This window comes from Myotis nattereri (assembly GCF_964212035.1).
Source record: "Myotis nattereri genome assembly, chromosome: X".
NCBI lineage: Eukaryota > Metazoa > Chordata > Mammalia > Chiroptera > Vespertilionidae > Myotis > Myotis nattereri.
In genome coordinates this window covers 109,652,800-109,674,288 of record NC_138078.1, presented here as the reverse complement: position 1 = coordinate 109,674,288, position 21,489 = coordinate 109,652,800, and the positions used below count along the sequence as shown (strand labels likewise).

Genomic DNA, 21,489 nt, shown 5'->3' with positions numbered 1-21,489 from the left:
GTTCTGTAGTTGTCTATGTCTGTCACATGGGGAAGGAAATCAAGTAAAATATTGACTGTTCAGACCAGAGGGTTATCGGAGAAGCAGAATTATCTTAAGAAGTTGTGTATGGCATAACCAAGTTGTGCCTGACCAAGCTGATGGCCTCCAGTTGGGTATTTGTACAGGGGAAGGTGGTATTGAAGAAGAGGTGCTCATCTGTGTAAACACCTGGGGAGCAAAGAGACTGGTAGGAGAAAGAATGCTGATGGGGATGAGTGTGTATGTGGGGGAGGGGGCAAGATGCTGGTACTCCAGCCTGCCCAAGGGACTGGGTCCAAGTCCTAAAGCAATATGGGCTATTAGAACAAGCCACTATCAAAAGGAAAGGGCCCTGCTGTGCTTAGGTAACAACTTGCAACATGGAGTAATCAAGGGAAGGGGTGATAGATCAGATATTTAACCTGGCCCTTCTGAAGCATTTGTAAAATTTTTTGGGTTCAGAAAAAGAGATCAATTAGGGACCCTCATACCCATATGCATGAAAATATTTAAAATAACAAATAAACCATTAAGTAAAGTAAGTTGTATCTTCTTTATGACAAATGTACCTTCATAACCCCTGAAAAGCCAAGCTGGGATTTAGAATTCTGACTCCCCTAAGTCCTGCTCCAATGGTGTAGGAAGAGCTGCCCCCCTTCCCAATCACCTAGACCAGACCCATCCCCAGTTCTGGGCATATACTACCACCCCCTAGGCCTGGGAGCACAAATCCCAGCAATGTAGTCAGCCCTTCCAAGGACAGCTCCAGGAGAAGTACACAGGCCCTGGCAGCAGACTTGGGAGGTAAAGGGGTGCCAGGTACCTGAAACATGGGCTAGCAGGGGCACACCCCTTGTTCCAGGGGCTGGGCTCCTGGCCCTGTAGGGAGGGGCATGGTTGGAAGAGGACAAAAGTGGGGACTCCAAAGCACGGAGCTCAGGACAGAAATTCCTCTTGCCTGGGTCTAAGAGCAAGACTATACTATCAGCTCACTAGTATACAATGTAAGCACTGAAAAATCAAAAACAATTTGAAGGTGCTCAAATCACACTATATGGAAAAAATGTCTACTGGCCTGCCCTTTCATTTTAGGTAATGATGACAAGGAGCCTGTGTCTCACTGTTTCACCATGTGGTTCCAGCCATAAGGAATACATAATACATTTTTTTAATATTTTTTATTGATTAAGATATTACATATGTGTACCCTCTACCCCCCCCCCCGCTCATCCCCTCACCCCCCCCCCCCGTTGTCTGTGTCCATTGGTTAGGCCTATATGCTTGCATATAAGTCCTTTGGTTGATCTTTCCCCCTTGCCCCCACCCTCCCCTACCTTCCCTCCAAGGCCCGACAGTCCAATCAATGCCTCTCCGTCTCTGGATCAGTCCTTGTTCATCAGTTTATGTTATTCATTATATTGCACAAATGAGTGAGATCCTGTGGTATTTATCCGCTCTCCAGTTCCATCGATGCTGTGGCAAATGGTAAGAGTTCTTTTTTCTTCTTCCTCTTCTTAAAGAATACCTTTCAGCATTTCATATAATGCTGGTTTGGTGGTGATGAACTCCTTTAGCTTTTTCTTATCCGTGAAGCTCTTTATCTGACCTTCCATTCTGAATGATAGCTTTGCTGGATAAAGTAATCTTGGTTGCAGGTTCTTGCTATTCATCTCTTTGAATATTTCTTGCCACTCTCTTCTGGCCTGCATGGTTTCTGTTGAGAAATCAGCTGACAGTCGAATGGGTACTCCCTTGTAGGTAACTGACTGTCTTTCTCTTGCTGCTTTTAAGATTCTCTCTTTATCTTTTGCTCTTGGCATTTTAATTATGATGTGTCTTGGTGTGGTCCTCTTTGGATTCCTTTTGTTTGGGGTTCTCTGCACTTCCTGGACTTGTAGGTCCATTTCTTTCACCAGGTGGGGGAAGTTTTCTGTCATTATTTCTTCAAAAAGGTTTTCAATATCTTGCCCTCTCTCTCCTTCTGGTACCCCTATAATTCTGATGTTGGTACGCTTGAAGTTGTCCCAGAGGTTCCTTACACTATCTTCATATTTTTTGAATCTCTTTTCTTTTTTCTTTTTCGGTTGGGTATTTTTTGTTTCTTTGTATTTCAAATCTTTGACTTGATTCTTGGGATCCTCTTGTCTGCTGTTGGATCTCTGTAAATTATTCTTTATTTCAGTCAGTGTATGCTTAATTTCTAGTTGGTCCTTTTTCATGTCCTCCATGGTCTCACTATACTCCATGAGGGATTCATTAAATTTATCGGCGGTTTCCATAAAATTCTTGAAAAACCTTATAAACGTGGCCTTGAACTCTATATCCAGTCGTTTGCTTTCCTCCGTTTCTGCCATTTGTGATCTGTTTCTTTGTCTCCGCATTTTGGCTGCTTCCCTGTGTTGATAGAGTGGCCCTGTGCGCCAGGTGTCCTGTAGGGCCCAGTGGCTCAGCCTCCCCAGTTACCTGGGGTGGACACTCTTGGTGCACTCTTGGTGCCTTGGTTGTTGTAGGATCACTGTGAGGAATTGACCTCCAGGCCAATTGGCTGTGGGAATCAGCTGTGTCTGAAGTGGGAGAATGGTCCCCCTCTGACCACTGGGTACAGTGGTTCCTGGATCTAAGGAGGTGCTAATTCAGCCCCTGCCTGAGGCCACACAGCAGGAGCCACGAAGAGGCTCAGCTGTGAAGCAATGCAAGCCGCTGCGGGGCCTTGGGCCTTCTCTTGGAAGTTCCGGGTCTGCCTGGCTGGGCTGTAGTTAGGTACATTCACATGCAAAAGCCTCTGCTGCAGCCTGGGTGGGGTGGGGTCTCAGGGAGTCAAAGGGCGGAGAAAGCAGTTATGGTGATTCTCCACGCCCAGAGACGCTCGTCTCAGTGTCCCTGTAACGGCTGCAAGCACCTCTGAGGGAAAGCCGCCCTCAAGGTCGCCCGCAGCCACCTGATAGACCAGCCTCTCCCCGTATGAGTCCTGGGTCCCCAGAGACTTCCAGGAACCGGAGTTCAGAGCAGTCGGGAGCTTCTGATTCAAAAAGACAGCCGCGTCCTCAGGTGCCACCCCCTTTCGACACACAAAAAGTAATTGTGGGCATGTGAAGTCTGCTTTGCTTTAACAGAAAAATGGATAAACAAATGGAGGTTCATGCATACAATAGAATATTATTAAGCTGTAAAAAGGAATGAAGTACAAATATATGCTACAGTGTGGCTGAATCTTGAAAACATTATGCTAAGTGAAAGAAACCAGACACAAAAGGTCAGCTATATGATTTTATTTATATAATATGTCCAATAATAGGTAAATTCAAGGAGGTGTAAAACAGATTGATGGTTGTCAGAGGCTGGGGGGATGGGGAGATGGGGAGATGGAGAATGACTAATGGGAACAGGGTTTTGGACTGATGGAAATATTTTGGAACTAAAGAGTTGATGGATGCACAAAATTGTGATTGTCACTGAATTGCTCACTTTTAAATGGTTAGTTTTATGTAAATTTCACCTCAATTAAAGAATGACAATATAAGTTAGAATATGAGATGTGCTACCATAGAATATAAGAGAAGGTATCAGTGCAATCAAGAAAGCGCTTAGGAAACCTTAACTAAATGCAAAATGAGGCTGTCTAGTTTCAACTGCAAGAGCCCTCTCTGCCCCTTCTCTGATGCTTTGGTCAAATAGGACTCCACCTTTTCCCCCTTTAGACAGAGTCCACAGATTAAACACATTCTCTCCCTTTCCTCTTTTTATTTTTCTCATTTTTATTAAGAAATACCTCAGACTTACACAAAGATATAGGGAATAATACTATGAACATCTATGTATGTGCCGCCAAGCTTTAGATATGTAACATTACATTTCTTAAGTTGAAGCCCACTGTTGAAGCCTCCTCAGCAAGATCCCCTTCCCTTTCTTTCTCCAAGACATAACCATCATCCTAAATGAAGTGTTTTATCTTTCCCACACATGCTGTTGCACTTGCCACATTGGTACACAGCTCCCATGAGCATGCTTTTTACTCCTGATACTTGTATCCACAATCAATGTATGGTGATCAGTTTGCATGGTTTTAGACTTCATGTACATGGTATTATGTTTGTATCCTTCTGGAATCAGCTTTTCCCCCTTATGCATTTTTCTGCTGCCATCACCCACTCTCAGCCTCCCTACCTCTCAGCCCCCGTGAGTTCTGGTCTCCGCAGTCCAGCCCTTGCCATCCTGTTCAGTTTACCTGCAACAGTTCCAAGCCAGTGAGTTAAGGCAGGTCCTACCTTGGGTGAGTCTCAGCCTCTTCCCCTGTGGCTTTAATAGTGCTTCTCATACCTTTAAACTAGTGCAGGGGTCCTCAAACTACAGCCCGTGGGCCACATGCAAATACAAATATTGTATTTGTTCCCGTTTTGTTTTTTTTATTTCAAAATAAGATATGTGCGGTGTGCATAGGAATTTGTTCATAGTTTTTTTTTAAACTATAGTCCGGCCCTCCAACTGTCTGAGGGACAGTGAACTGGCCCCCTGAACTAGTGCTTCTCAAGCCTGCACTGCATCAGAATCCCCTGCAGAGCCTGCTAAACACAGGCTGCTGGGCTACCCTTAGAGTTTCTGATTGAGTAGGTCTTGGGTGGAGCCCCAGAATTCCTGGGTGATGCTCATGATGCTGTTTTGGGGATCAAACTATGAGAACCACTCTTCCAAATCAATGTCTGGGCCCAGGCTCAGCAGCACCATCTGGCCTCCAGGCATGCTGGGCCACCTATGAGGTTTCCTTCGAAACTGTTCTAGAGCCCCACTGTCTAGCAGACATATAATGCAAGTCACGTGTAATTTTAACTTTTCTAGCAGCTGCGTCAAAAAAGAAACTGGCAAAATTCATTTTAATAGTATATTTTAATTCAATATGTTATCATTTAAACAGGTAATCAGTATACAGTTTATTAGTGAGAGCGGTGACACCTTTTATAGTGAAGCACATCTCAAATCAGACAGAGCAGCTCTAAAGGCTTGACATCAAAAATTGTTTCCAACTCGAACTTTTAATTTATTTTGGACTGCCATAAAATAATTTAAAGCAGGCGTACAAAATGGTGGAGAGTGATACCTTTCAAAACAAAGAGGTAAGAGATATGACTTGGGATTATTTATCTAACTGAACTCTGCCTGCATTTCAGTTTATTAATTGAAACAAACTTATTTTAATTAAAACAAATGCTGTCAAATATAGCTATAAGAAATAAAAGATGTCATTGGATAGCACTTTTTGGGTGATGAAGTTTGAAATGATATGAGTGTTTAATACAATTAACATGGATTTATGAAAATGAAAAGCCTAAGAAGAGTGAACAAGAAATTCTTTCTTCTTTATCTTCTATTTCTCCAAACTGCAAGATGAAATGAGAGAAAAGTAACACAAGGCATTAACCAGCTCCAATGACTTTCTAAATCTAAGAAAATAGCCCTGTGTGTACCTGCTGCATTTGTGCGCTATATCCCAACGAGGAGAGAACACCACGCTTCCCTCTTGTAACCTGCCTTGCAGATAATTTGATTCTGTCCAAGAGAGCTATTGTGACATTTGGTCCACACTAAAATGCCTTGATATTTGGTTCTGTCCAGAACGCCCATGCTTAGGAAGCATCCTGGGTTCAAAAAGCCCATAATGTTTATATACACTTCTGATTTATAGGATTAATACATAAAAATATAAAGTTGTATTGGTCCAATAATTGTATTCTGGCCTTATTGCCAATAGTAACCTTTCTTGCCTCAGTAGCCTCGCTTGCAATGGCACATGGGGTTAGGTAGACAGCTCAGGGCTCCAATCTTGCAGAAAAGCGTAATTTAAATATCAAGGACCTTCTGGCATAGACCAAATGTCTCTGTGGACTTTTGGGCAGGACCACATATCTGCTAATTGTTACCTGCACCTTTGGGTATAGGATGCTTCTATAACCCATGGCTTCAATTGTGATCATACCAACTTGTCTCCCTCTTGCCTAGCACCCCAAATGCCTTTTCTTTCCCTTGAGAGCCCACACTGGTATTTAAATAAATCTCTCCACCTTAAAAGCCTGTGCTCATTCTATAAGTGACACTCCCAGACCCTCAGTTTCCATATCACCCATATAAGAGGCTATTATAAAACATGCAGCTATGAAAGTGCCATAAAGGAGAGAAAGTTATTCATTTAAATATAGTCAAAGATAAGATAAACCTTGAGACTTAATTACCAATTCAGTGATTAACAATAATCATACTATGACTAAGCTTCTTTTCTTTTGACTGTCACATGAAATACAAAAATCTACAACCAAAAGTTTAGGTATTAATCATTAAATGTGGTCCTACTTGAAATTGTTATCATTTTGCTATTTGTAAGTCGTCCTTGTCTCCTAGTTCTTATAGGAGACGAATTTCTTTTTTTAAACTTTATTTTTGTTGTTGACATGATTACAGATGCCACCGTTTACCACCCCCCTTTGCCCACCTCCACCCAGTCCCTGCCCCCACTTCCCTCTGGCCATCCCCACCTGTTTGCTGTGTCTGTGGGTTAGGCATATATGTTCTTTGGCTAATCATTTCACCTTCTTTCATCTAGTCCTTTCCACCCCCCTCCTGTCTGACAGCTGTCAGTCTGTTCCATGTATCCATGCCTCTGCTTCTATTTTGTCAGTTTATTTTGTTTATTAGATTCCACATGTAAGTGAGATCATATGGTATTTGTCTTTCTCTAACTGGCTTATTTCACTTAGTATAATAATCAGACTGCATTTCTATGGCCAAGCAATGAAGGCCCAACCACACAGCCCAGCTACTTTAGCTGCTGCATCTAGTAACTGCTTTCTAAACAAATATTGGGCTTATGTACCGATTTCCTTAGTCTTTACACATAGAGGACAGAAGACCTCATGAGAACAAATGAGTAGCCATGAAGTATAGTTCAGTACATAATGTGTTTTATATTACTAGGTGTGTGAGTAGTCTATTAACATTCTAAGTAGTTAAATTTGAATTTCAAAACTAATTTTAAACAACATTTTAAAATTAATTTACTGGGAGAATTAAAAAAAAAATAAAGCTGTCAGTAACAGGTAAATGCCAGGAATGGTTGGGTGATATTCAAAGCGACACACAGATACCTGGATTTGCTGGCTCTGCTCTCTGCAGGATCCACAACCATTTCAGATCCTTCCTGTTTTTGGTTCAACTCCTCGCTGTCTTCCTTACTTTCAGCACCCTCAGCCCCTTCTTCGGTTGTTTCTTTAGTGAAGAATAAGACAGACTTTGGGATCAGACATTCCCAGAAGAAAATCCCAGTTCATAATGAACGGGTCACACATAAACCCTCAGGAGAAGCAGGAGGATGGAAGTAACTAGGAGAAGATGGGCTGGGCACCTTCCTGCTAGTTGCGGCAACACCCCCGTGGCCCGCACCTTTCTGCTGCTCAATTGTTTGCACGGTGACGTTACTTCCCTTTTTGTAGTAAACCTGTGCTGCTGGTGGCTTCTGGCCTTGCGGAGAAAAAGGGATCTGAACAGCCAGGGTATTCTGTATGTTCTAGTCAGAACTGTCTTGGGGAAATAGTTTTGCCTCCGCGACAAATTCTGTGTGAAGCTCATTAGCCCCTCACCCCCCCGAATCTTTCATTTTTACAAAGTCCAGGGATCAGTTCTCAAAGTGTGGGGACCAAGCCTGTAAGAATGTTGACACCTTCAGCAGCCAAGAGCCAGCACCAGGCATGCGGTTTGCTGGTGCCCTTCCTTCCGTTCCCCTCCCCCCGCTTCCTCCCGGCTCCCTCCTGAGCCCCTGCCCCTGGGAAGTCGGACCTGGGTCTGTGGGCCTGAACTGCACTGATGAGCTCCGCTGTCTTAGCGGAGGGCGGGCGGGAGAGGGCGCAGCGGAGGGAGGGAGGGCGGGAGAGAGCAAAGGACTTTTGGGGGGGGCGGGGGGCGGGGGAGGCCATAATGGGGTTGGGCTTCTCCTGGGCCTGCGGTGTGTTGAGGGCCCGGCCCACCCGAGTGAGCATGACCTCCGCTGCGCCAGCTGTGCCCACCACCTGCTCACAGGCGGCCCGCCCCCGCCGTGCCCCGCCCCCGCCGTGCCCCGCCCCCGCCGTGCCCCGCCCCCGCCGTGCCCCGCCCCCGCCGTGCCCCGCCCCCGCCGTGCCCCGCCCCCGCCGTGCCCCGCCCCCGCCGTGCCCCGCCCCCGCCGTGCCCCGCCCCCGCCGTGCCCCGCCCCCGCCGTGCCCCGCCCCCGCCGTGCCCCGCCCCCGCCGTGCCCCGCCCCCGCCGTGCCCCGCCCCCGCCGTGCCCCGCCCCTGCCGTGCCCCGCCCCCGCCGTGCCCCGCCCCCGCCGTGCCCCGCCCCCCGCCCCTCCGTCCCCCCCACCTCGCGACCCAACCGGACCTTATCCCCTATCCGCTCCCCAGATTCTCACCCTGGGGGGCTTCGGCCTCTTGCGTGGGCTCCTCCTTCCCTTCCTCCGCCATCTCCCCAGCCGCAGACTCCTCCTCCACCTTGGCCTTGGGCTCTGGGGCCAGGAAGCCCTCTCTAGAGCCTAGGGCTCTGTCGCCAAGGCCCTCGGGCAGCACAGCTGCAGCCCCCTCCCCAGAGGCATCTGGCTCCGAGAGCACGCGGACCTGGGCCGCCTGACCTGGCAGGTGATGTCTGGGCAGAACGACACTGCGAACGGCGTTGGGGCGCAGGAGGACGTGGTCGTTGTTGGACAGATCGCGCAGCATTCCGCGCACCACGTCCAGGAACATCATGTGGAAGCCCGCCAAGGGTAACAGGTTGGTGGGGTCCAGCAGTAGGTTGTGGGGTCGCACCACGATCTCCTCGTCCTCCTCCTCCTCGTCCTCCTCGTCCTCCTCGTCCTCCTCGTCCTCCTCGTCCTCCTCGCCCTCCTCGTCCTCCTCCTCCTTCGCCTCCTCCTTCACCTCCTCCTCTTTATCCTCCTCCTCCTCCTCCTCCTCAGCGGGGCCAATGTCAGGATCCTCTTCACGGGCACCTCCCTCGGGGTCTCCCACTGCCCCGGCCTCCTCCCTCAGGCTCTCTATGGCCGCTGAGATTTCTGCTGCCACCATGGCGGCGGCTGCGTCCCCCCCGCCCCCCTGGGGCATGGAGTTGAAGATCAGGGCATCTTGATCTCCATCTGCCCCTATCCAGGCCCCCGCCATTCGCACGGGACTCTCCCGGCCCCCTGGGGCCGGGCTCCCATCGTCACTATCGGACATAACTGCGAACAGTACCTCCTCCGGCAGCGAAAGGCTCTGGTGTCGACTGCCAAGATGGCGGCCGGGAGCGGAGGCCGTTGACAGGGCCCGCGACAAGGGGCGGGGCGGAGGAGGAACTGGCTGTCCACTGGCTAACGGCCTCTGATGGGCAGGTGCGGACGGCCAACCCACCCACCAAGGCTTCGCCACACCACGGGGAGGGGGGGGGGGCACGAGCGTCAACAAAGGGCCGCGCCTGGGCCTTACAAGCTCCAAGCTCATTGGCTGGGAAGCGAGGATTGACATGCCCTGTGTCCAATGGCAAAGGCCCTTAGCTTCTAGGATGGCTCACAATCAGCTCTCTTTTCTACGAGGCCTGAGGGTTCTGAGCTACCTTCAAGTCCACACAAGTCCTGTTCTTTCAATGTTGCAATTGTCTGAAATCTATAGTGCAGCAATTTTCAACAGTGCCATAAGAACTTTAAAAACATGCAATACCTGACTAGTTAGGGGCACTGATCTCTTTTCCCATTTAAAAAAAAATTGACAGCCGTAACCGGTTTGGCTCAGTGGATAGAGCGTCGGCCTGCGGACTGAAAGGTCCCATGTTCCGGTCAAGGGCATGTACCTTGGTTGCGGGCACATCCCCAGTGGGGTGTGTGCAGGAGGCAGCTGATCGATGCTTCTCTCTCATCGATGTTTCTAACTCTCTATCTCTCTCCCTTCCTCTCTGTAAAAAATCAATAAAATACATTTTAAAAAATAATAAAAATATTGACAATGGGAGATATTTGTAATACTATCAACAATAAAAATATATTTAAAAAATTGATGACAGCCAACACCAGGGGCCCCCAAACTTTTTAAACAGGGGGCCAGTTCACTGTCCCTCAGTCCGTTGTAGGGCCAAACTATAGTTTAAAAAAAAACTATGAACAAATTCCTATGCACACTGCTCATATCTTATTTTGAAGTAAAAAAACAAAACCGGAACAAATACAATATTTGTATTTGCATGTGGCCCACGGGCCGTAGTTTGAGGACCCCTGGCCAACACACTAGCTGTTATTGTGAATGAATCAATATTGTACCTAGTTTTCTTAAATCAGTAATAAATATGTTTTTTGGTGTGCCACAGAATTTAAATAATTAGTTTATGTGTGTCATGAGATGAAAAAGGTTGAAAATCACTGCTGTAAAGGGCAGAGAGTAAAAATTTTGGGTTTGGTAACTCAGAGGTACATTTGAAACCACTATGTAGATACTCATTTAACAACAGAGAAAACAAATGTCCACAACTATTTTATTCTTGAAACTAAAAATATAATGCTAATTGAATACAATATTTATAATAAAGGTCTATTAATAAGAAGAGTGTAAGTCTTTTGGGAGAATAACATTTTGCTTAATTGGGGTTCAAAGTTAGTGATATCTATCAAAATTGATTGCATATGTTCATCTGTTGAACTGTAATGAGGTTTTACATAATTTATCTTTTAAAAAATATGGCGAGTGTTTTTTAAAGGGTTTAAAAATCATGCTCAATTGCATACAGCTATTTCTCATTTATATAATAGATGCATTTTCATCTGCTTGAGTACAGCAAAGGGTTAGAATCTGAATCAATTTATGACTTCAGAGATGTGCTATTTCAAAAGTGTACTCCGTAGAATTTACTTAACTGCTTCTACCACTGATCCTTTAAATAAGCAAAGCAGATGATATCATTCCTTGAATTTGTTTTTAAACACTAGCATTTTAATTGAAATACAGGTATAAATCAGAAATTCCTGGTACAGTGCCTGCACTTAGTCTTATTTAATATAGGAATTGGATGTACAATGAAAAAATTATCATTTTCTTTATCCTTGGAGCAGAGGGAAGGAGAGAAAGGAGAGCTGGAAATATGGTTGCAGTATTTAAGAGCTGAATAAGAGAACAATAAATCTTTCATAATGCCAACAACAACTGCACAATGAAGAACAACCTTGTATCTCATCAATTTTATAATTCATGCTCTATCAGAAGTTAGGTTCCCCTCTATGTATCTCAATTAATTCAAACCCCACACCCTCCAAAATACAAAGACAATTTAATTGGTATTCCCTAAGTAGAAGATCAAACATCAAAGGGAAGTCCTCCTTCTGACATCTATTGATATGATTTCACCAAAGTTGAAATCTAACAATTGAAAATGAAATATCTTGGCCAAGTAAGAAACTTCAGTTGTTAGTGGTATTACCCCACTGTATTACATATTAAATCAAACCTAGCATTAAATATGCTTGCACAATTATGCTGTGAATTACATAGTAGTGATGATGCTAGTGAAAAAGGACTATCATTAACCCAAGAAGAATAAGGGGGGGAATGTGAAAACAAGTAGGAAGCCAACAAAAAGTTGGTCATTTTCTGATGAGGAAAGGTAATTTTAAATATAGAAATATAAAAGGGGAAATATTACCTTAATCCTTCTAGCCTATCTAATAAAATACAAAGATGCAAATTGACTGTACCTTTGCTACGCCCACCAGCCAATCAGAGCAATATGCAAATTAACCGCCAACAAAGATGGAATCTAATTTGCATACTGTAGGCAGGGCAGGACAGTGGGAACCGCCATCCAGGCAGGGCTCAGGCGGGTCACGGCAATCGTGGGAGCCCAGCCCCGTGTGCAGCCCCGGCTGGCGCGGGGCTCAGGAGCTGCGATCAGCAAAGCAGGACTGGGGATTGGTGAATGGGCGCAAGGCAGACCTCCTGGTCCTTCCCCTCAGCCGGCAGGCTCCTATCAATCTTCAGTTTCTACTGAAAGGAATGTGGCGCCTCCACTGCGCAGCCTCCCAGGACTCGGACTCGCAGGCTTCGGAGTGGAGACTTCAACAAGGACTTCAGCGCCTGCTCAGGGGAATAACCGCCACCTCCCTACTCCACAGCTGCTTCTGTGTCTGCAAGAAACTGCGCATGCTCCTCCCTGTGACATGGGCGGGGCCAGAGCCTGAGTTGAGCGGTTCCACGATAGTGATAGCAGCTGGACCAGTGCAGGGATGGAGGGAGGGAGGGCGGGGAAGGAGCAAGGGGGAAGCCCTGGTTCCCTGCTCCTCCTCCCACAGGCATGGCCCTTGCTGCTATGATGATAAAAGGAGTTGTGTTTTTCTAACTGTCTGGGTAAAGGAAACAAGTGTCTGTTGACTTCTGATCTTACTCTCAGAGCTGCCAGTTAATCCCTCTGGATGCATCATATCCAGCCTCCAAAGGATCCGAGGGGCAGGATCAACCTTTGTTCCATAGTTGAGGAAACTGACCAATAAACACATGTGTCTCATGCCTCAGTGTCAACTCCCGCAGAAATCTCCGGGTAATGACTCAGATTCTATATCTAAGGGTATATTTTCTTCTGTTTTCATGTTTAATTCAATAAATAATACAATAAAGAATAAAATGAGTTCAGAGGGCTCAGCATTGTATTCCCAGAGCCTTTGGTCCCACACAAACCGCAGAGTTCAGTTATCCTGAGATGAAAGGAAAGGAAAGAGAAACGTGAAAGGTTTCCCGGCTCAGTCACAGAGACATCTCATAACCACATATTAAGGACACGACATTAGCTTAGGGGTGGAAAGGACACAAATGGAATAGAAGATGGAGCCATTTGGAGTGAGCAGGCTAGCATGGGGGCAGTTGGGGGCAAGCAGGCCAGCAGGGGGGGCAGTTAGGGGCAAGCAGGCCGGCGGGGTGGGGGGTAGTTGGGGTGAGCGCACTGGTACAGGGGACAGTTGGGGGTGATCAGGCTGGCGGGGGGGGGGGGCAAGTTAGGGGCAAGCAGACAGGCAGGTGAGTGGTTAGGAGCCAGCAGTCCCAGATTGTGAGAAGGATGTCCGACTGCCAGTTTAGGCCCGATTGCTGTAAACTGGCAGTAGGACATCCTTCCAGGGGTCCCAGATTGGTGAGAGTGCAGGCTGGGCTGAAGGACACTCCCCCTTCCCCCGAGTGCACAAATTTTTGTGCACCGGGCCACTAGTATGTTAATAATATGAAACATTTTATATATCAGACGAGAGCAGAATTAAGTAATTCAACTCTACTGCAGCATTATAAATATCCTGTTCCCTCACTCACCACTGATGGCCTGCCTCACAGCTCACCTGCACTGCAGCTACCCCACATAAATGCCTTGATTACACAAAGTCCTTTGTCAGATTAGGCCAGTTTCCAGGGCACTGGCTTCTCATCTCACTCAGGCTTATGTCAAAGATGTAAATTTTGGCACAGGTGCCCAAGCCTCAGTGTTTCAAGGTATAGACCTTTTAGCTGATGCTGTACCATTGCTATAGGGCCAAAGAGAAGAACAGTTATTATTAAACAGAGTTTGGGCAGTCCCAAAGTAACAAAAGAAAGTGTGATATTTGCAAAGTCCATTGCCTTAAGAGATAAATATAAAAATATTGGTGCTAAACTTGTTCAAGCTGTTGCCAATAACACAAATGAAGATGCTGGGAATGGCACTACCACTACTACTGTACTGGCACACTATCTTGCCAAGGAAGGCTCTGAGAATATCAGTGACTGTGCTAATCCAGTGGAGATCAGGAGAGATGTGATGTTAGCTGTTGGTGCTATGATTTCTAAACTTAAAAAGCAGTCTAAACCTGTGACAATCCCTGAAGAAATAGCTCAGATTGCTACACTTTCTGCAAACAGAGACAAAGAAATTGGCAACATCATTTCTGATGTGATGAAAAAGGTTGGAAGAAAGGGTGTCATCATAGTAAAGGATGGTAAAACACTGAATGATGAATTAGAAATTATTGACGACATGAAGTTTGATGTGGGTTATATTTCTCCATACTTTATTAATACACCAAAAAGTCAAAAAAGTGAATTCTAAGATGCCTATGTTATATCTAGGGAAAAGAAAATTTCTAGTATTCAGACAATTTGTACCTGCTCTTGAAACTCCCAATGCTCACCATGAGCCCTTAGTCATAATTGCTGAAGATGTTGATGGAGAAGCTCTACGTACACTCATTTTGAATAGACTAGGAGTTGGCCTTCACGTTGTAGCAGTCAAAGCTCCAGGTTTGGGTGACAATAGAAAGAACCAGCTTAAAGTCATGTCTATTGATATTGGTGGAGCAGTGTTTGGAGAAGAAGGATTGACTCGAAATCTTAAAGATGTTCAGTTTCATGACTTGGGAAAAGTTGGAGAGGTCATTGTGATCAAAGGTGATGCCATGCTCTTGAAAGGAAAAGGTAACAAGGCTCAAATAGGGGAAAACATACTCAAGAAATCATTGACCAGTTAAATATCACAACTAATGAATATGAAAAGGGAAAACCTAAATGAATGTCTGGTAAAACTCTCAGATGGAGTAGCTGGGCTGAAGGTTGGTGGGACAAGTGATGTTGAAGTGAATGAAAAGAAAGAATAACAGATGTGTGCCCTCAATGCTACATAAGCTGCTGTTGCAGAAGGCATTGTTCCTGGAAGGGCTTGTGCCCTGCTTTGGTGCATCTGGCCTTGGACTCATTAATTCCAGCTAATGAAGGTTTTAAAAATTGGTATAGAAGTTATTTATAAAGCATTCAAAAATTCTGCAATGACTATTGCTAAGAATGCAGGTGTCAAGGGATCACTGATAGTTGAGAAAATTATGCAAGGTTCCTCAGAAGTTAGTTATGATACTATGCTTGGAGATTGTGAATTTGGTGGGAAAGGAATAATTGATCCAACAAAGGCTATAAGAACTGCTTTATTGGACACTGCTGGAGTGGCCTCTCTGTTAACAACAGCAGAAGCTTTAGTCACAGAAATTCCTAAAGAAGAGAAAGACCCTGGAATGCATGAGAATGGGAGGTGGTATGAGAAATGGCATGTTCTAATCCTAGAATAGTGCTTTACCATCATTAATGAGAACTGTGAAAGGAAGCTCAAGGCAGTGCTCCTCACCTATAACTTCAGAGAAGTAGGTTGAAGGAAATGACTGAAGACAAGGCTGGCTGATGCTTAAGAAAATTATTATAACCATCAGCTACTGCTTTCAGTTGACAATGTACAATGGTCTACTGCTGTCATTGTCCATGCCTCCCGATAATTTTTGTATTTTTGTTTTATTTATTTAATTTTTCATTTTCAATTACAGTTGATATACATCATTACATTAGTTTTAGGTATGCACCCCAGTGACCAGAAATTATATAATTTAATACTTAATCATCCCAATAAATCCTGAAACCATCCAGCACCACACCTAGTTATTAGACTATTATTGACTACATTTTCTATGCTGTACTATATATACCCATGACTATTCTGTAACAACCAATTTGTACTTCGTAATCTCTTCACCTTTTTCACCCATCCTCCCAATCCCCCTCCCATGTAGCAACCAACAAAAAGTCCTCTGTATATATGAGTCTTTCTGTTCTGCTTGTTCATTTTGTTTGTAGATTCAACTGTTGACAGATAGGTATTTATTGCCATCTTATTGTTCATCTTGTTATCTTCTTAAATAAGACTCTTTAACATTTCATATAATACTGGTTTGGTGGTGATGAACTTTAGATTTTTCATGCATGTAAAGCTCTTTATCTGTCCTTCAATTCTAAATGATACTTTGTAGGGTAATATTCATTGTAGGTCCTTGATTTTCATCACTGTGAATATCTCTTGCCATTCCCTTCTGGGCAGCAAAGTTTCTTTTGAAAAATAAGCTAACAGTCTTATGGTAGTTCCCTTGTAGGTAACTTACTGCTTTTCTCTTGCTGCTTTTAAGATTCTCTGTTTGTTTTTTCCCTTTTGCATTTTAATTATGAAGTGTTTTGGTGTGGGCCCCTTGGGTTCATCTTGTTTGGGACTCTGGGCTTCCTGGATGTGTATGTCTGTTTCCTTTACTAAGTTAGGGAATTTTTCTGTCATTATTTTTTCAAACACGTTTTCAATTTTTTGCTTTCTCTCTTCTCCTTCTGGCACCCCCATGATGCAAATATTGGTATGCTTGAAGTTGTACCAGAGTTTCCTTACACTATCTTCATTTTTAAAAATTCCTCTTTCTTTTGCTGGTCTGATTAGGTGTTTTGTTTGTTTGTTTGCTTCCTCATATTTCAAATTGCTGATTTGATTCTTAGCATCACCTATTCTGTTGATTCACAGTAAATTATTCTTTATTTCAGTTAGTGTACCCTCCATTTATGACTGGTTCTTTTTTATACTGTTGTTCTCACTAAGTTCCTTGAGCATCCTTATAACCAGTGTTTGAACTCTGCATCTATTAGATTGATTGTCTCAATTTTGTTTCATTCTTTTCCTGAAGTTTTGGTCTGTTCTTTCATTTGGGCCATGTTTCTTTGTCTCCTCATTTTGGCCACCTCCCTGTGTTTGTTTCTATGTACTAGGTAGAGCTGCTGCATCTTCCAGGCTTGGTAGTGTGGCCTAATATAGTAGACATCCTGTAGGATCCAGTGGCACAGCCTCCCCAATCACCAGAGCTGGACACTCAAGGTGCATACCTGTGTGGTCTGTATACACTCTTATAGCAACTTGATGTCAATGGGAAGGATTTACCCAGGCCAAGGTCAGTCACTGCCTGTGTTCTGCCCAGGACCACCAGGCATAAGCTACAAAGTGATCTGCAGATGGATGCTTCTTGTGTTGGGCTTGGAAGTAGCCAGGTGAGGCCAAGCTGTGAACCATGGTTGGCTGCTGCCAGTGCTGGGCCTGGAGCCACTTAGCAAGAGGTATGGGGCTTGCTGAGGCCAGATGATGCTTATTTGAGAGATTTTTGGAAAATCTGAAACATGAGCCAAGACAGGCCATTCCTATGGTAAAGCCACTGGAAACAGCTTGGGTGGGCTCCAAAGGTGGGTGAGGCAGGATCTCAGGGAATAATCACGTGGGGGCAGACAGTGTGATCAGGTTGATGGAGTCTCATATGGCCCCCGCCTGCTGGTTCTGTAGGGGAAGGGCCCATCAAAGAACAGTGGCTTCTGCCTAAACTTCTGTCTGGGAGAAAGCTGTCCCTCCAGCTCTCGCCCTGATGCCAAACAATTCAGTTTCTCCCCATATGTCTCTGGTGCCTTTCAAGCTGCTATCCCCACACTGGAGCTAAGAGCAAGTGAGTTCAAGTAAATCTGTACAGGGGCCCTTTAAGAGGAAGTGTCTGGGACTCCAGCAGCCTCAGCCTCCCTCAGCCTCAATTCCCACTGGTTTTTACAGTCAGAAGTTATGGGGACTTCTCTTCCTGGGACTGGAACCCTGGGCTGGGGGGCCTGGTGTGGGACTGGAACACCTCACTCCTCAGAGGGGACCTCCACAGTCAAGATATCCTTCCTGATTCTTATCCAACGCATGTCAGTGTAGAACCAACCTGTTCCATGCCTCCACCCTTCCTACCAGTCTTGATGTGGATTCTCCTTTAATTCCCTAGTTGCAGGCCTTCCATTCAGCTCTATTTCAGGTGGTTCTGAATTATGATTATTCTGTAGTTTAGTTGTAATTTTGATGTGGTTGTGGGAGGAAGCATTTTTTACCTATTCCAGCATCTTGACTGGAAATCTTAGTTTGTATTTTTGAATAAAAATACATTTGTACATTCCCAATAAATGCAAGAGTCATATACCAATGAACTGTTTTCAGTTTAAATCAGTGAGTCATTTTTACTACTATTCTGTTAAAATCAGGATTTTAGTGCTTGCCATCACCTGATGAGAAGTTAAGAAGCAGTCTTTCTGTGGAGAGTAAGAATACTTGTGTAAAAAATAGAGAAATATCCAATTATGTGAAACTTTGTGTAATAAAATTTGTTTAAAGTTAAAAAACAAATAAAATACAAACCAGCTCTTCACCACAGTGTAAGATTTACATGCTTCTGTACAAGGATACGTGATTTAAAATGTAGTAAGATTGCTGCTGCCCTGCCAAGTAATTTCCGTCCCTACCTAGTTCCTACTACAATACTGGTGGTTCCAGTAGTTTTATGAAAATAAATCATTTTTAAATATAAAGCATTTAAAAAGACAAATCAAAATGCCTCAGTAACTTTGTATTCAAATCAAATTTTATCTATTTAAATGTTACATTTTTCTTCCCACTAATTGGCCTTTATTTTACTCAAACTGAGCAATAAATTTTCCATTCTGAAGTATCTTCTTTGCCCAATTAATTCAAAGGAAAACACCAAAATAATTAGTAAACAAAAATGTAGGGTTTTTAAAAATATATTTTTTACTGATTTTCAGAGAGAAAGGGAGAGAGAGAGAAACATCAATGATGAGAGAGTATCATTGATCAGCTGCCACCTGCACACCCCCTACTGGGGATCAAGCCCACAACCTGGGCATGTGCCCTGTTTGGGAATTGAATCGAGACCTCTTGATTCATAGGTTGACGCTCAACCACTGAGCCACACCAACCGGGCTAACACACCCTTTTTATTTGTTTTGAAATATTAAAGTTTAAAAGTGTTTAAAGTTTGTAATTCCTAGTAGGAGAACATTATCTGAATGAACATTCTAATGGAAAATCACTATAAAATATTACAGCTTTATGTTGGGCAGAGAGGTAAGGATTCTCTTCAAAGCTTTCTTCATGAGAAGTTCAGAGGTACACTGGTTTGTATTTTGCAACATCCATTTGGGAGATTTAGGTTGCTTTTCCTCCAGCAAGGCTTTTATTTGTAAGAAGGGCATTACACTTGACCGCCAAATTTGACTGACAAATTACTGATGAGATTAACAACCTCTGGGTTGCTCTGATATTTTGACATATTTGCCAGGTTCTGGGCCACATCCTGAAAGGCCACTATAACTTCTGGATCCTGCATGGATTCAATAACCTCTGGATCACAAATAATTTCATTGAGCCCAGGCATTCCTACTATTCAGGCATGCCTCTTCCCAATCCAGGCATTCCTCCAGAAAAAAAATTACCAGGCATTCTTCAAGGAAAGCTAGCTGGAAATGAGCCATACAGAGCTCCTGATTGTCCTCTGGCTTCTTCCTCCCTCTTGGCTCTCTCATTTTGTTAGGAGTCTTCTTAACCCTTTCCATTCTTTCTTTGACCTCTCACTCTTCAGGTTTCCACTCATATTTCCTCCAGTGTTCTGCAATTTTCTGGACCCTTGGTTGAACTTCTTTCATCATTGCACTAGCATCTTCATAATCCAATTTACACACAAGGTCAATATAATGGACTGCTTCTTCCCAGTGGTCCAGAAGTCTGTGTGCTCTGCCTCGCCATTTGCAAGGTTGAGCTAAATAACGATTTATTTCAATAACTCTGTCAGTCTCCAACGGCAGCAGCTGGCTTCTGTAATTTGATGAAGACACTGGCTGTCTTGGCATACAGAATGGCCAAGTGAGGATTCAGCTTGATGGCATCTGTGAACAAGTCAATGGCTTTCTGTAGTTCACCATTACTTAGGGCATCAATGGCAGCCACACTTTTATCATTTGCCTGATCCATCATGGCCTTCAGTTATCTCTACACTTTCATCTCTCATTTCTTGAGAGGCATCAGAATTGGGTTCAATCACACCTTCATGGTCATTTCCGAGATCATTTTTCTCACTTAATGTTTCCTCTGATTTTACATTTTCTGCTACCTTCTTACTATCTGTTTTTTCCTTCTTAATATTTTCCTCTGATTTAGTTTTATGAGTAACAGGTAGTACTTTACACCTCCCCATGCTGCGCATCCACTCCCCCAAGAAGGCATTTCCTCAGTATGCAGAATGCTTGGATCCTGCTTACACATTTACACCCAGGCCCAAAGCTCCATCACTTTGCACAGGTCTATGGTCATGAAGCTGAGGAAGGCCACAGGTGAGGCTGAGGCTTCAGCCTATTTCCAGACTGCAGCACTAGCTCAATGTGACCATGTAGAAGGGGTTTACATACTTTATCTTGCAAATATCTTTTTCACACAGATGTTGGCAAATATTGATATCAATCCAGGAGCTAGGTATTTCCAAGCATATGTTTTTTAAAATTTTATTTTTCAATTACAGTTTACATTCAATATTATTTGTTATTAGTTTAAAGTGCACAGCATAGTGGTTAGATCATGTAAAATATATTTTACAAAGTGTTCCTCCTGATATTTCCACTACCCACCTGACACCATACATAGTTATTACAATATTTTGACTCTATTCCCTATGCTGTGTTTTATATTCTCATGACTATTTTGTAACTATCAATCTCCACTTCTTAATCCTTTTTCCTATTTCACCCAGTCCCCTTCTGGCAACTATGAGTCTGTTCTCTGTATTTATGAGTTTATTTCTGTTCTGTTTGTTTGTTTGTTTGTTTGTTTTGTACTTTAGATTCAACATGTAAATGAAATCATATATTTATCTTTCACTGACTGACTTATCTCACTTAACACAAGCATGTGATTTTAATTGAGCATATTTATATCTTGGAAAAAATTTATAGAATTCTGTTAGATTTTTCTCTCAATATTTGCCTTTTAGCATGTCATTATATTATAGACTAGAGGCCTAGTGCACGAAATTCATGCATGGGTGTGGTCCCTAGGCCTGGCCAGTGATCGAAGCGTGAGCGTCTGGTATGGAAGGGCAGGTCTCAGCTGACCTCTAGGCCCTGGGCAGCACCTGGGCCCCTGGGCCCCCACGTGCCCCCCTTTGCCTGAGTCCTGGCACCCAAGTCCCCACATGGAGATGCAGTGAACACAGCTGGACGCTGTGGGCTGGGGCGCAGCGTGGGCCTCTGGGCCGCCCAGCGGCTCTGCACAGAAGCCAGGCGGGCAGCTCACTCTCTCTTGGCCAGCCTCGCAGACTGGCTCCTGCGCAAACCCACCAGGAGTCCGACCAGCCCCTGTGGTCCCAGCAGCTGTGGCCTGGCTCACCCAGAAGAGGCCACACAGGTGTGGGGTGGGCTCCTCGCAGGCACCCAGCACCTGAGCACAGGGGCTTCTCTGATGCAAGCCCTGGCCTCCCGGGAGAGGGTAGCAGGGAGATTGAGAGTGATCTCAGTGGACATCTCACATTCTCACCGCACATCTGTCCCAGTTATTCCTGCCCCCAGGTAGCCGGCGAGAGGTGTCAGCCCCCTGCCCAGGAGCTGTGGGAGGTTGGTCACCACCCACCCACCCCCAGTTCCCTGTCCCAGCCCAGGGTCCAGTCTCAATCGGGCGATCAGGGCCTGCCGGCCACTGGTCTCCGTCTACAGGACGATTGGTCAGGGCCGGGCCCCCCGCCCAGCTCCCTCAGCACCTGGGAGCTGGGTGGTGGCCCTGACCCCTGCT

At 44.8% G+C, this 21,489-nt stretch overlaps 2 pseudogenes across 2 annotated transcripts; one reads left to right on the top strand and one right to left on the bottom strand.

Annotated features, from left to right (window-relative positions):
• The first annotated feature begins 8,778 nt into the window (after positions 1–8,778).
• Positions 8,779–15,104, top strand: LOC308510986 (60 kDa heat shock protein, mitochondrial-like; annotated as a pseudogene). The gene is made up of 2 exons: positions 8,779–8,804; positions 13,426–15,104. The product of its transcript is annotated as a 60 kDa heat shock protein, mitochondrial-like (transcript).
• A 3,803-nt stretch (positions 15,105–18,907) lies between these two features.
• Positions 18,908–19,998, bottom strand: LOC308511237 (hsc70-interacting protein-like; annotated as a pseudogene). Its single transcript has one exon. The product of its transcript is annotated as a hsc70-interacting protein-like (transcript).
• Between the last annotated feature and the right edge of the window lie 1,491 nt (positions 19,999–21,489).